Below are 12649 nucleotides of genomic sequence, written 5' to 3' on the forward strand. Positions count from 1 at the left end.
ATTTTCAGTTCCAGTGACAATATCCATCCAAGCATGGTCTGTTTGTGGCTTTCAGGTGACTTTGTATATTTCTACTCTAATTCATTCACATGTTGTGCTCAGAGGTAATTCAAAGAGGGCAATTTTACTTCCAGTATCTTCAGGGAAGCCTCATAGTTGCTCCCAAGAGCTGATGACACCGAACATTGTGCCTGAAAATCAAGAACTTTTTAAGCACTCTGCCCGTATCCCAGACCATTCCCAATTATCTAGACCTGCTTTTCTTAGCGTCCCTATGTCTACCTTCTTAACACAGAGACTGAGAGGTAGAGGACCAGTGAGCAAGGTGTTAAATGTGTTGTTATAGGCTGCTGCTTTTCCTGGGTCCTGGTGAATGACTGCGTGAGCTAGGCTGTTATATTATGGGATAGGATCACAGAAAACATTTTGATATATCAGCAAGTATTTATTAAGCACCTATTTTATTTGAGGCATAGCACAGATACTATTGGGCTATATGGTATCTGGATGAATGGAATTCTAAAGTTATAGAGGTAAAGTAAGCAAATTTCTTATATATTACCAGTAGATTGGTAAGAGGTTCAATCTGAACTTTTGTACAAAATCCCAATTCATGTGTAATTTGTAGCATTGAGTCTTCTGTGCACATGCTCACTATATTTATACTTACAAAGAAAGCCTGGTAAATTGCTTTGAACTTGGGTGTATTCTTTTAGAATAGGAAGAATAAATGCTGAAATGTAAATCATTTGTCATTTGCCTTTGTATGGCCATTTAAATTTTTTTTTGAAGATTTATTTATTTGAGAGAGAGAGCACGGGAGGGGGCACGCAGGAGTGGTGGGGGAGCAGAGGGAGAGAATCCTCAAGCAGATTCCCTGCTGAGCGCTGAGCACAGAGCCCAGCTAGGGGCTCAGTCCCACAACCCTGAGGTCACAACCTGAACCGAAATCAAGAGTTGGATGCTCAACTGGCTGAGCCAACCAGGTATCTCTGTGTGGCAATTTTAGATAAATAACTGAAAATTTAGTAGGAAAGAGCCTATTTAGTTACTGACCAAACTCTAAAAGAAATGCTAATACTATACTTAGTTTTTCTGAAATAGGATTTTTATAAGTATTTTTGGGGCACCTGACTTACAGTAAGACATTTACCTAGACTCATTTTGGTGAATCTCATGTTTTTCTTTGATCTTTCTAGGAAGTTCTACTAAATGATTTCAAGATTATTACTAGAAAGTTGTTAACCTTATTCTAAAACACCCATCCAAAATTATGATGCTTAATGTGATTTAAGTATTATTAACATTTCTTAACCTATAGTTTCCCTTTTTTGGATTTTTAAGTATGTCAATGACTTCATTAAAATGGGGTAAATATTTTTTTTTCCATAACAAAATATTTTCAAATTTTTATTTTTGTTTTCAATATAACATCCAGGATATTTACTCAATATAAAAAAGTATATCCTGGGACGCCTGGGTGGCTCAGCCAGTTAAGCACCTGCCTTTGGCTCAGGTCATGATCCCAGGGTCTTGGGATCTAGTCCCGCATCAGGCTCCTTGCTACACAGGGAGCCTGCTTCTCCCTCTGCCTGCCCCTCCCCCTGCTTGTGCTTACTCTGTCTCTCCCTCTCTCTCTGACAAATAAATAAAATCTTAAAAAAAAAAAAGCACGTCTCTTCTATGTTGAAACAAGAATGTGTTTTTCTTAATTAGGTTTAGCCATTGACCTGTAATTTAAGCATTTGTTTAGGCGTTTGGATAGGAGTGCTGGTAGACCCAGATATTCTACCTACAAAATCCTTGAGCCTATTTGAAAGAGAAGCTGCAGTGGTGGTATTTTGTTTGTTCTCCCAGAGCCAGCAGTGCCCTGGCTCTAAAGCACACAGCTCTTTGGTGTATGTACTCTAATAAGGAGAGTGGAGCTTTTAAAACAAGTGCTCATATCCCCGCTGAACTTCCCCTGAACAGCTTGAGGCAAGATTTCCTAATTTAGGCTTGTGCTCAGATTCCTTTCCACTATATGGGGAAAACCAAAAACTTCTAGAAATGAGATTTGAGAATCTTATTAAAAGGGGTCCACCTTAACACTACATCAAAAACTAATGATGTAATGTATGGTGATTAACATAATATAATAAATACATTAATTAAAAAAATTTTAAAAAGGGGGTCCACCTTAGCCTACAGGCATTTAAGTCACAAGGCACCATGAATCATTCCCACACGTTAGAACCTGCATTTTCAAATGATGCCTAACCTAGTTGCTGATCCAGGGTAGGCACTGGATAAATATTTGGTGAATGATTGATGGTGAATGATTGAGGCAGTGCCTCAGAGTCTAAGGACAGTCCTTCAACTAAGAAAGCCTTGTCCTTTCTGAACAGTTCACTGCTTTGCAGCAACTGGAGTGAAAGATAAGATCTAATCTTAACCTGTGTGGCTGAGTATAGAAGGAAAGGTGATACCCTAGGCTAACAGCTATTAAGGTTGTGGTGTAAAGCTTGATGTTAGGAAGTGAATATACAGTCAATGCATTTATCACTGAACAAGTGATAAGATGTACCAGATGTCTTGTATTTCAGTGCCTAGTTCCTCTCTATCCCCCAGCCCCTTTTTCTGCAAATATAATGGTTATGCATTTGCTTCTAACAATTCTGATGACTACTTTTTGAAAATTTAGATGCATATAACACTGTGCCACAGGATATGGGGGGGATAAACGTGAATAAGACTTCTTATTCCCTCTACCTTGTCAGAATAAGGTCCACTTTTTTCAAGCTAAAATTTCCAGTTGAGACACTGAGGTAGAGTGCAAAAAGGAGGGTTTAAGAATCATAATGGTTAAAATCTTTGGCTCCTCTACAGATCAGCTGTTTGACCTGGGGCAAATTATTTTCTAAGATGGGAAGAGTTAACAGGCATTTTAAGGGAGATTGTGAGGCTTAAGTGAGAACATAGGCAAAGCACTTCATTTTATGCTTAATGAATGCCCAAACAAATCTAGTACCAGATCAGGTTCTTCCTTTCGTGCAGCGCTCTGCCCTTAATAGGTGGTCAAATGTTTGTCAGGTTGTCCCTGATTGATAACTCTGTAGATCTAGTTGAAAACTTAAATAAATAATGCTTGGTTCTTGCAACTGGTATTTTTTTTTTAAAGATTTATTTATTGATTTGAGAGAGCGAGAATGAGTACATGAGAGGGGGGAGGGTTAGAAGGAGAAGCAGGCTCCCGGCTGAGCAGTGAGCCCGATGCGGGACTTGATCCAGGGACTCCAGGAACATGACCTGAGCCGAAGGCAGTCGCCCACCAACTGAGCCACCCAGGCGCCCGCAACTTGTATTGTTTGAGAATCAAGATCAAGAAGCAGATTCTCAGATGAACTATACTGGCAAAGACTATACTGGCATTTCCTCGATATATCTGCCCACTTTTTCAATTTAAACATTCTGTAGAATTTGTCTTTTTTTTTTTTAATACCAGAACCCTGGGTAACATTAACTTGTGTTTATATGTATTTGCCGGTCACTTATCACTGAGAGAGTTCTTTTTTTTTTTTTTTTTTAAAGATTTTATTTATCCATTTGAGAGACAGTGAGAGAGAGCGAGCACATGAGAGGGGGGTTGGGTCAGAGGGAGAAGCAGACTCCCTGCTGAGCAGGGAGCCCGATGCGGGACTCGATCCCGGGACTCCAGGATCATGACCTGAGCCGAAGGCAGTCGATTAACCAACTGAGCCACCCAGGCGCCCACTGAGAGAGTTCTTAATGAGGACTTTCTTCCAGAAGTTAATCAGGACTAGACAATAGAAGTTTTGCATAAACTGTTTTCCCTGAATTTGTAAATATTTTCCTTAGAACCCTCCCCTCACACTATCGCTTCTTTTATCCTGAATCAGATTACGTTCTGCCTGTTCGGAAATGTTTTTGATGTTTATTATTACCACTCTCTTTTACGTCCTTTCCCCCAGTTGGGAGTGGCATTTGGCCTTTATGAGGACGAGGCTCTTACAGGTTTGTATCACTTTATTCTTAGCTCTAATACATGGTTATACTCACTGAACGCTCATTTCAGCTCGGTGAAGCATCACGTTTATTTGTGGACTACTACTGCACTGGTGGGGTGGGAAAGTGAGATTCTGTTGTCTAGGAGCTTACAACTAAAAAGGGTAGTAAAAAAAAAACCTGTGGACCCGTTAAGTGTTAAGTAACTGGAAAATGCTCGGAGGCATATCAGCATCACAAAAGGAGAAATCAAGAATGGGGCAAATAAGCTGCTGGAGTTTTCAGGGAGGAAGTGGGGCCTTGCAGAAGCAGAGAGAGACGGGGAGGAGACCAGATTTATTTCATTAGCCTTTATTAATAAATTGTCGGGGAGGAATATTGAGTCGATTCTAATGCGCAGATGACTTCTCGATTCCGAGGCCCCCTCTGCGCTATTTCGGGACGCAGGGTCACCGGCCAGCGACGGGTTACGTCCCGGCTGCTGGTCCTTTACCCAATCGCCAGACCGGCTTTTCCTCCGAGTCCAACCGGTCCTTGGAGGGCAGGCCGGGAGCCCGTCCATCTAGGCGGGTCCCCACCTCTCCAAGCTTGGGCCCGCCCAGCCAACTCTCCCTTTGGCTCAGGCACCTGCCTGGTCGCCCCTCGGCGGGGTCCTGAGGCGCCTCGGAGAAGCGCGGTGATTGGCTGCGGCTCGCGGCTGGAGCTCGGCTCCGGCACCGCTTGACAACCGCAGTCGGCCAGGCTGAGCCGAGCGGTCCTTCGGGAGGGGTAGACGCGGGGAAGGACGGACTGACGGTCTGATGGATTGACGCGCGGGCGGCAGGAGGGAAGACCGACGCCAAGCACAGACACAGAACTCCGCCCTAGCGCTCCAGCACCAGCCCGGAGCCGGCCGTGTCGGGGCCCCGTCCGCCGGCCTCTCAGCCGCTTTCTCCTCAGCCGCTTCTCTGGACTCGTCCCGGAACCTTCAGGTGAGTGACTTCGGGAGGCGGAGGCGGGGTCGGCCGCGCCGCACCTCGGGTTGCCATGGTCACCGGTCGCCACCTGTCACCACCTGACGGGGCTCCGACCCAGGCAGCTCTTGGCCCCTCGGGCGGCGTTTGCGGCCCGGGAGAAGGGTCTCGGGCAGGCTTCGGTGCCGCCTGGGTGGGGACCGGGGTCGTGGGTGAGGCCCCGGCGCGGCCGGATGAGGACCTGGGAACTGCCTGCCCGCCCCTGTTCGGAGGCCGCCGCTCCTGAACCACACCTTCCCCTGTCTGCCAGCCGGGCTCTGGGGCAGAGCGACGCCCCTCGCCCTGGCGCTTGTCGGCCCCCGAGCGGGGAGCGAGCACAGGGTTGGTGTCCACCTCGCTCCTGCTGAGAGGCGGGTGGGGGGCTGGCCGCGCGGATTCTTCCTTCCTCGCCGCGCTGCCGAGCCCGTGCGAGAACTGAGGGGCGAGCTCGCGTCCCTGTCTGGGCACGCCTTGGCCGGGAGGAGGGGAGGAAGCTTCGGGGCTGAGAGCCGAGCCGCGGCGTGGGGCAGCTCCGCGGGGCCGGCTTGGCCTTATCTTACGTCAGTGGTCTGTGGGAGCAGCCTTTGGGGGTCTGGGCGGGGGCAGGGAGAGGGGTAGCGACTGGGTTTGGAACCGGGCTTTGCTGGGGCGGGGGAGCGCCTGCGTAGAAGACGCGGGAGGCTGTAGAACTCATAGGGATCAGCCGGTCCGGTGTACTGGGGAGAAAGAGATTGGGACTCAAGCGCTGGGGCATGGCCTTGGGCAAAAGGGGCGAGTAGGCAGGGGCAGCATTTGACCAGCATTTGATTTTTTTTCTTCTCTATACCCAGACGTGCAGTCAGTAACCACGCATGGTATCTGAGCGGAGCGTTTTTGGCAACTTGGTTCTCTGCATAATGAAAGGAGAGGTCTTTGTTCCACCCAGATTCATAGGTTGTGATCTAACACTTATTTCCCTCCCTTTGTTGTAGACTTCATAGAATGCATCAAGAAGTTAATGGCACAGAAATTAACACGTAGGCTTTAAATATGCTACAAATCTTTTTTTCACAGTAAATCCACGTAGAATTTTATTTTTTTTGTCTCCAGTATTGGCATGAGTTAACATTGAATTTTTACTAGCAAGGAGAAACGCCTAAGAACCCATTTTCCTTTATATGGCATATTCTAGAGGTCTTATTTAGGAGGAAGATGTAATGAACAATTTTACCTTAGGTTTTAGGGAGTAGATTGCTTCCACACGGGAGAGAAAAATTATACAGTGAGGGAAACGACAAGCACTTAAACCATTAACTGTATATTGTCAGGTAAAAAAAAAAAACAACACTCGAACTTGATGTCATTATAAATACGTTAATTTTTTGTGAAGGGATTTTAACATGTTTATCTCTCCCTCCTACTTCCCAATTCTTTTCTCTCTCTTTTAAAGCCAGTATTAGGAATATATCATAAGAGAATATATCATAAGTGTTATCCTAACTTAGGATAGTTACACAATTGTGTTCAGCCTCTTTTTCTGTTTGTGAATTTGAGTTTATCAGTTACTGGACAGCATGTGATATGGTTGTTATATATATACACACACTGCAGTTTGAGAAACACTTCAAAATCAGTATGAAAAGATGCAGTTTTCCTTAGTAGATCAGTAAGCTGGAAATCAAATTGCCTGGATTTAAGTTTCATTTTGCTATTGATTACAATATACTTTGCTATTGATTACATTACTACTTATCCTACTGTTGAGTCTAATATCTAATCTGTAAAATGGTAATAATACCTACTATTATTTTAGCCTGGAATGGGCTCTTAATTTAAACAAAATAATCTATTTGAAAGCACTTTGGAAAAAATTTAAGGCATCTGTTTATTACCTTTTAATAGAGTGGAGCATTGGCAAGGATAATTAAAATCCTCTGCATGATCTACTTAGCATTTTGAGGTCCAGGACCTTATTTCTTAGAATGGCCTTACAGGGCTCACAGGAACTATTAAGGTGCATCCTAATGATGGAAGTTCTTTATTATCGTGGTGACATGAAAAAAGGGTGTTTCCTTCCATATGTGTGCAAGGATTGCTTTCCTGCTTTCAGTAAGATGTTCTCAAATTTAGAAAAGGCTATGGATACTCCGACTTGAGTTTCATTTGGCATTAAGAAATCCTCAGTGTGGGGGTGCCTGGGTGGCTCATTCGGTCAAGCGGCTGCCTTCCTTCCACTCAGGTCATGACCTCAGGGTCCTGGGATCGAGCCCTGCATCCCATCCCATCTGGCTCCCTGCTCAGCGGGGAGTCTGCTTCTCAACCTCTGCCTCTCCCCCGCTTGTGCTCTCTCTTTCTCTGTCAAATAAATAAATAAAATCTTAAAAAAAAAAATCCTCAGTGTGGATTATTGCTTCTTGAATAATCAAATAGTTTATCCCCTTTTATCTATGCTTTTCAAATAGTATTTGTACTGTTAGAGATAAGCTGCAGTGTGCCAAGAGAGAAATCTGTGGTCATATAACATGGCACTCACTTAAGGAGTGGTTATCAATTTCATTTGAAAACTTGAATAAAAAATACTGTTTTTATATTAGAGCACCAAATGATGACATGGCAAATGTAATCACACTAATTTCTAAGGTAAAATTCAAAGACTTCAAAGAAATTTCATGCTTAAGGGCTCCTGGGGACATGTTCAGTTTTTTCTGCCCTTATAGAGAAAAATTTAAGAAGCATTGCCTTAGACTCACTCAGCTAATGAGTGGCAAATCACTACATAGCACAGGAAATAAGTTGAATTCCAATTTCTAAAACTTTGACATTAGACTCATTATCCTGATTACCTCCTCTTGTTTTCCTCCCTGTAAATGTCAGATAGCGGAAAGTTCAAAGGGTTTTAGTCCTATAGACCCTGTCACACCTTTCTTGCTTCTGCACTTTTTGGTGTGTGACCTTAGACAAGTACCTAAAATCTCTGAGCATTAGTGTAATCATCTGTGAAATGAAATTATAGAGTTGTAGGAATTTTATAAATACTGTATAGGAGTATTAAAGGGCCTGGCATAGTAAATGCACAATAAATGTTAGTACCTTTTCCTTTACTGTTTCTGCATGTTAGGATATTAACAATCCCTCAGACTCATTCTGCATATTAGGATATTAATCCCTCAAACCCATTATTCCTCTGAACTTCCATGGCATTTTATTTGTAATTCTTTTATGGTGTTCTTTATATTTTATGCATATTACCTTTATATAGAAGACTTGAATCCAGGTCTTCAGACTCCAAATGCAGTGCTGGCTCATGCCTAAGGATACTTTTTTTTCCATGTAATATTGAGACCTTTACATTGAATAGCCAAAGCTTATATATTTCAACTGATTTTTCTTCCTTTTTGTTTTGAGTTTGTTTCTGTTTGGGTGAAAAGCTATCCTTACAAAATGCCACGCACTCCCTTATAAACCTTTCTTTTGCCATAGTAACTCAGCCATTGTATCTCTGGGATGCAGCATGGTGCTAGCACAGAGTAGATACTCAAATACATATTTTTAAATTTTTATTTGGGGGGAGAGGGCAGCAGGAGAGGTAGAGAAAGAATCTCAAGCAGGCTCCACGCTGGGCACCAAGCTCTATCTCACAACCCTGAGATCATGAGCTGAAATCAAGGGTTGAACGCTTAACCAGCTGAACCACCAAAGCGCCCTAATACTCAAAATATTTTTAAACAAATACTTGAAACAAACATTACTACAAGTAGGAGTCTCTTCATGTGGCATCCTCAACATAATTGATTTAATCAAGCTTCCCAGTATTTTAAGATTATACCTAGAATATTTTAAAACAATATATTTAAACTTTTTCCAAAGAAAATTTTTATATTTTATCCACAGCATGGTAGCTCTCCCTTAGCATGTTATTAGCCCCCCTTTTGACATACTGCTTTTACCATGGGTATGAACTCTGAAGGGAAGAAATTTATATTTATTAAGCCCTATTCACATGCTTGCCATTCTGCTTGGACCTTTATCTTGTTTTACAAATCAACACCCTATTTTATAGAGAAACAGTTCTACATGAAAAAGGATATAAACATTTTATACTATTTGATATATTTGATTCAAATAATGAATTCTATGAAATGAACAGATTTCTATGGCTAAGTATCATGTTTTGTGATTTTTGTTGATGTGTTGAAAAAGAAAATGGAATACTATTTGAGAAAACTTAATAGAACTGAACTAAAATTGGAGCCCTAATGTCCATTTTTGGTTTAGCCTTTTTTTTTTTTAAATGTTATTTTGAAAGCCTGGAAATTGAGTTGGGTTTGTTTTCTTTCCAACTTTAAGAGAAGCTTTAGAAATGAAATTCTGGGAAGTGCAAAAACAGTGATGAATAGATGATAATGTAAAGCAACTTTAGGTTTTTGGGTGTGTTTATTGTATAGGAGAATTCTATTTTGGATGTTTTAAGAGGGAGATTAACACATGTTCAGAGGAGAAGGACTAGAATAGTAGGGGATCTGTAAGTTGTGTGAAGAATGGTTGAAGCAAATAGGAATATAAACATGATTATTGTCAGAGTCAAATGTGTGAAAGTTTTAAACATAACAAACTTGTTTCATGCTGACTCAAGACATAACTAGATAAAAATCACAAGAAAGTAGATTTCAATTCAGTATTAGGAAAGCAAAGTTTTGGGGTGCCTGGGTGGCTCAATGGGTTAAGCATCCAACTCTTGATTTCAGCTCAGATCATGATCTCTGGGTTGTGAAATCCAGCCCTGCATCAGGCTCTATAGTGGGCATGGAGCCGCTTTAAGATTCTCTTTCTCCCCCTGCCCCTCCCCCCTTTAAAAAAAAAAAAAAAGAAAAGCAAAATTTTTCCACTTGTGAAAAAATTATAGGAGTCCTGTATTACCTATTGCTGTGTAATAAATTACCTTTTCCAAAACATAGTGGCTTAAACAACAAATATTTACCTCACTGTTTCTGAGGGACAGGAATCTGGGCACAGCCCTGCTGAGTGCCTCTGATTTAAGGTCTCTCTTAAGGTTGCAGTCAAGCTGCAGCAAGTATCTCATCTGAAGATACAAATTGGGGATGATCTCCATCCAAACTCAGTGACTTGGGCCACTGTTCCTGTGGGCTGTTGGACTGAGGGCTTTCATTTCTTGCTGGCAGTTGAGTGGTTCTTGGCCACTTGGATCTTTCCACAAGGTTGCTTCATGACATGACAGCTGGCTTCGCCCAGAGTGAGCAGTCTGAGAGAAAGGGTACATGCCTACACTCAGGACTCATGTTGAGTGACATCTCAACACTTTTGCTATGCTTTTGTGTAGAAGTGAGTCCCTAAATCCAGCCCATATTCAAGGGCCAGTCAGTACAAAAGGTTGTAAACGCTAGTAGGCTTATTGGTGGACCATTTAGAGACTGCCTTTCACAGGTGCCTTGTGTGGGGGGCGTATAAAATTTGTTCTGTCATTAAGGGGCATTTATGAATAGGTTGGTAGACCATCTGTTAGAGGTAAGTATTTGGGTATTCTGTATAAATAGGAGAGTGGACTAATGTACCTTCCAACTCAATTCTGTGATAAATATATAAAAGCTAAGGGGAAAGCTAAGGGTAGAAAACTTTAATAGGTAATTATATAGTATATATTCTATTGCACTTAATTCAGTAGTTCATGCTCGTATAATTTTGGCTTTTTTGGTACATTTTCAAGTTTTGGTGACTCTTGGTTTGGTGCATTTCCTTATATGTTTCTGAATGTTGACCAACTGACTTAAAGCCATTTTTTATATAGTTCAATTTTTGAAATATGTGCAAATACCTTAAGTTCTGCTTTTTGCCTTTGAAAATAATAAAGTATGTGTGGGAATAAAACAACATGAAGGACATTTTTAATCTATTTTACAAAGCACACTTTTTTTTTTACCTTGGTTGTAGGTGTGATAGAAAACTATACTGTAGGTGTCATTATATAATAAAAGGTGAAATTGTGTTCTTAGATAAAACATCTTTTTTATCATAAATAAAGTAAAACACACACAAAAATAAATAAGGAATATTGTATGAAATTATGAGTATTTTACTTTGACCTTCGTTGATATAGCATTAATTTGTGCTTAGAGTTTAGAATTAATTTTTATTACAAATATTAAGATTATAGACTTTCTACATTTCTTATTTACATATTTATGGGTTGAAACTCTGCTTATATACATTTGAATTTTCATCATGAACTGCTGTGATGATTTAAGGAATAAAAATATTTAAAAAAATCCTTTGATTCTGGGCACCTAGGTCGCTCAGTCGGTTAAACGTATGCCTTCAGCTCAGGTCGTGATCCTGGGATTGAGCCCCACATCGGGCTCCCTACTGGTCGGGGAGCCTACTTCTCCCTACCCCCCCCCCCCCCCCCCCCCCCCCCCCCCCCCCCGCCCCACGCGTCTCTCTCTCTCTCTCTCTCTCTCTCTCTCTCTAAGAAATAAACAATTCATCTACATTGTAACATTTGACAGAACTTCCTTTCCTTTAAAAAAAAAAATCCTTGGGGCGCCTGGGTGGCTCAGTCGTTAAAGCGTCTGCCTTCGGCTCAGGTCATGGTCCCAGAATCCTGGGATCGAGCCCCGCATCGGGCTCCCTGCTCGGCGGGAAGCCTGCTTCTCCCTCTCCCACTCCCCCTGCTTGTGTTCCCTCTCTCGCTGTCTCTCTCTCTCTGTCAAATAAATAAATAAAATCTTAACAAAAAAAAAATCCTTTAATTTTTTGTATGATTAACACCTAAAGCTTTTTTTTTTTTTTTAAGATTTTATTTATTTATTTGACAGAGACAGCGAGAGGGAACACAAGCAGGGGGAGTAGGAGAGGGAGAAGCAGGCTTCCCGCGGAGCAGGGAGCCCGATGCGGGGCTCGATGCTGGACTCGATCCTAGGAGCCTGGAATCATGACCTGAGCCAAACGCAGACGCCTAACGACTGAGCCACCCAGGCGCCCCAACACCTAAAGCTTTTGACTAAAAGGAGACCTGGAGTTCTTAGCTCTGCCTAATGTCAAATAGTTGTATGACAAGTGGTGGCACTGTTGCTCACTAGTAAGTGGCATTCCCATTTTGAATTGTTTTAAAGAATGGACTTGTTTTGGTCTGTCCATACTTACCTGCCAGGTTTCTCTTGAGATCAGTGACACAGTCTGAATTTTCTGACTGGAAGCTGTTCAGTGTGAGACCAGAGAACACAGCAGAGGTCTGATAGGTCTTAAAGAGATCTGCTGAACCATGTTTTAAGCAAGTGAGCTATAAGTATATTATTTAAGAATAAAAATTCTCGGGGCGCCTGGGTGGCTCAGTCGTTAAGCGTCTGCCTTGGGCCCAGGTCGTGATCCCAGGCTGGGATCGGGCCCCACGTCGGGCTCCCTGCTCAGTGGGAAGCCTGCTTCTCCCTCTCCCACTCCCCCTGCTTGTGTTCCCTCTCTCACTGTGTCTCTCTCTGTCAAATAAATGAATAAAATCTTTAAAAAAAATAAATAAAAATTCTCTACACATTTTGTTTTTCAATCTGAAATTCTTACTGCCTTAGGGGTGCCTGGGTGGTTCAGCCGGTTAAGCATCCAACTCTTGATTCTGGCTCAGCTCATGATCTCAGGGTTGTGAGATCAAGCCCTGCTGAGTATGG

General features: G+C 42.3%; 1 protein-coding gene across 3 annotated transcripts in view; it reads left to right on the top strand.

Annotated features, from left to right (window-relative positions):
* Positions 1–4526: 4526 nt before the first annotated feature.
* The window catches only part of WDR47 (WD repeat domain 47), a 58821-nt gene continuing 50698 nt past the window's right edge, over positions 4527–12649 (top strand). For 2 of the 3 annotated variants that reach the window (XM_025872338.2, XM_025872339.2), the window contains exon 1: positions 4527–4976. The gene's annotated coding sequence lies outside the window, so the exon portion shown is untranslated. The remainder of the gene's footprint in view (positions 4977–12649) is intronic. The other variant, XM_073896205.1, reaches the window with a different exon arrangement.

Source organism: Callorhinus ursinus, unplaced genomic scaffold (genome assembly GCF_003265705.2).
Source record: "Callorhinus ursinus isolate GAN/ISIS: 27379988/994484 unplaced genomic scaffold, GSC_fseal_2.0 scaffold9, whole genome shotgun sequence".
Lineage (NCBI taxonomy): Eukaryota > Metazoa > Chordata > Mammalia > Carnivora > Otariidae > Callorhinus > Callorhinus ursinus.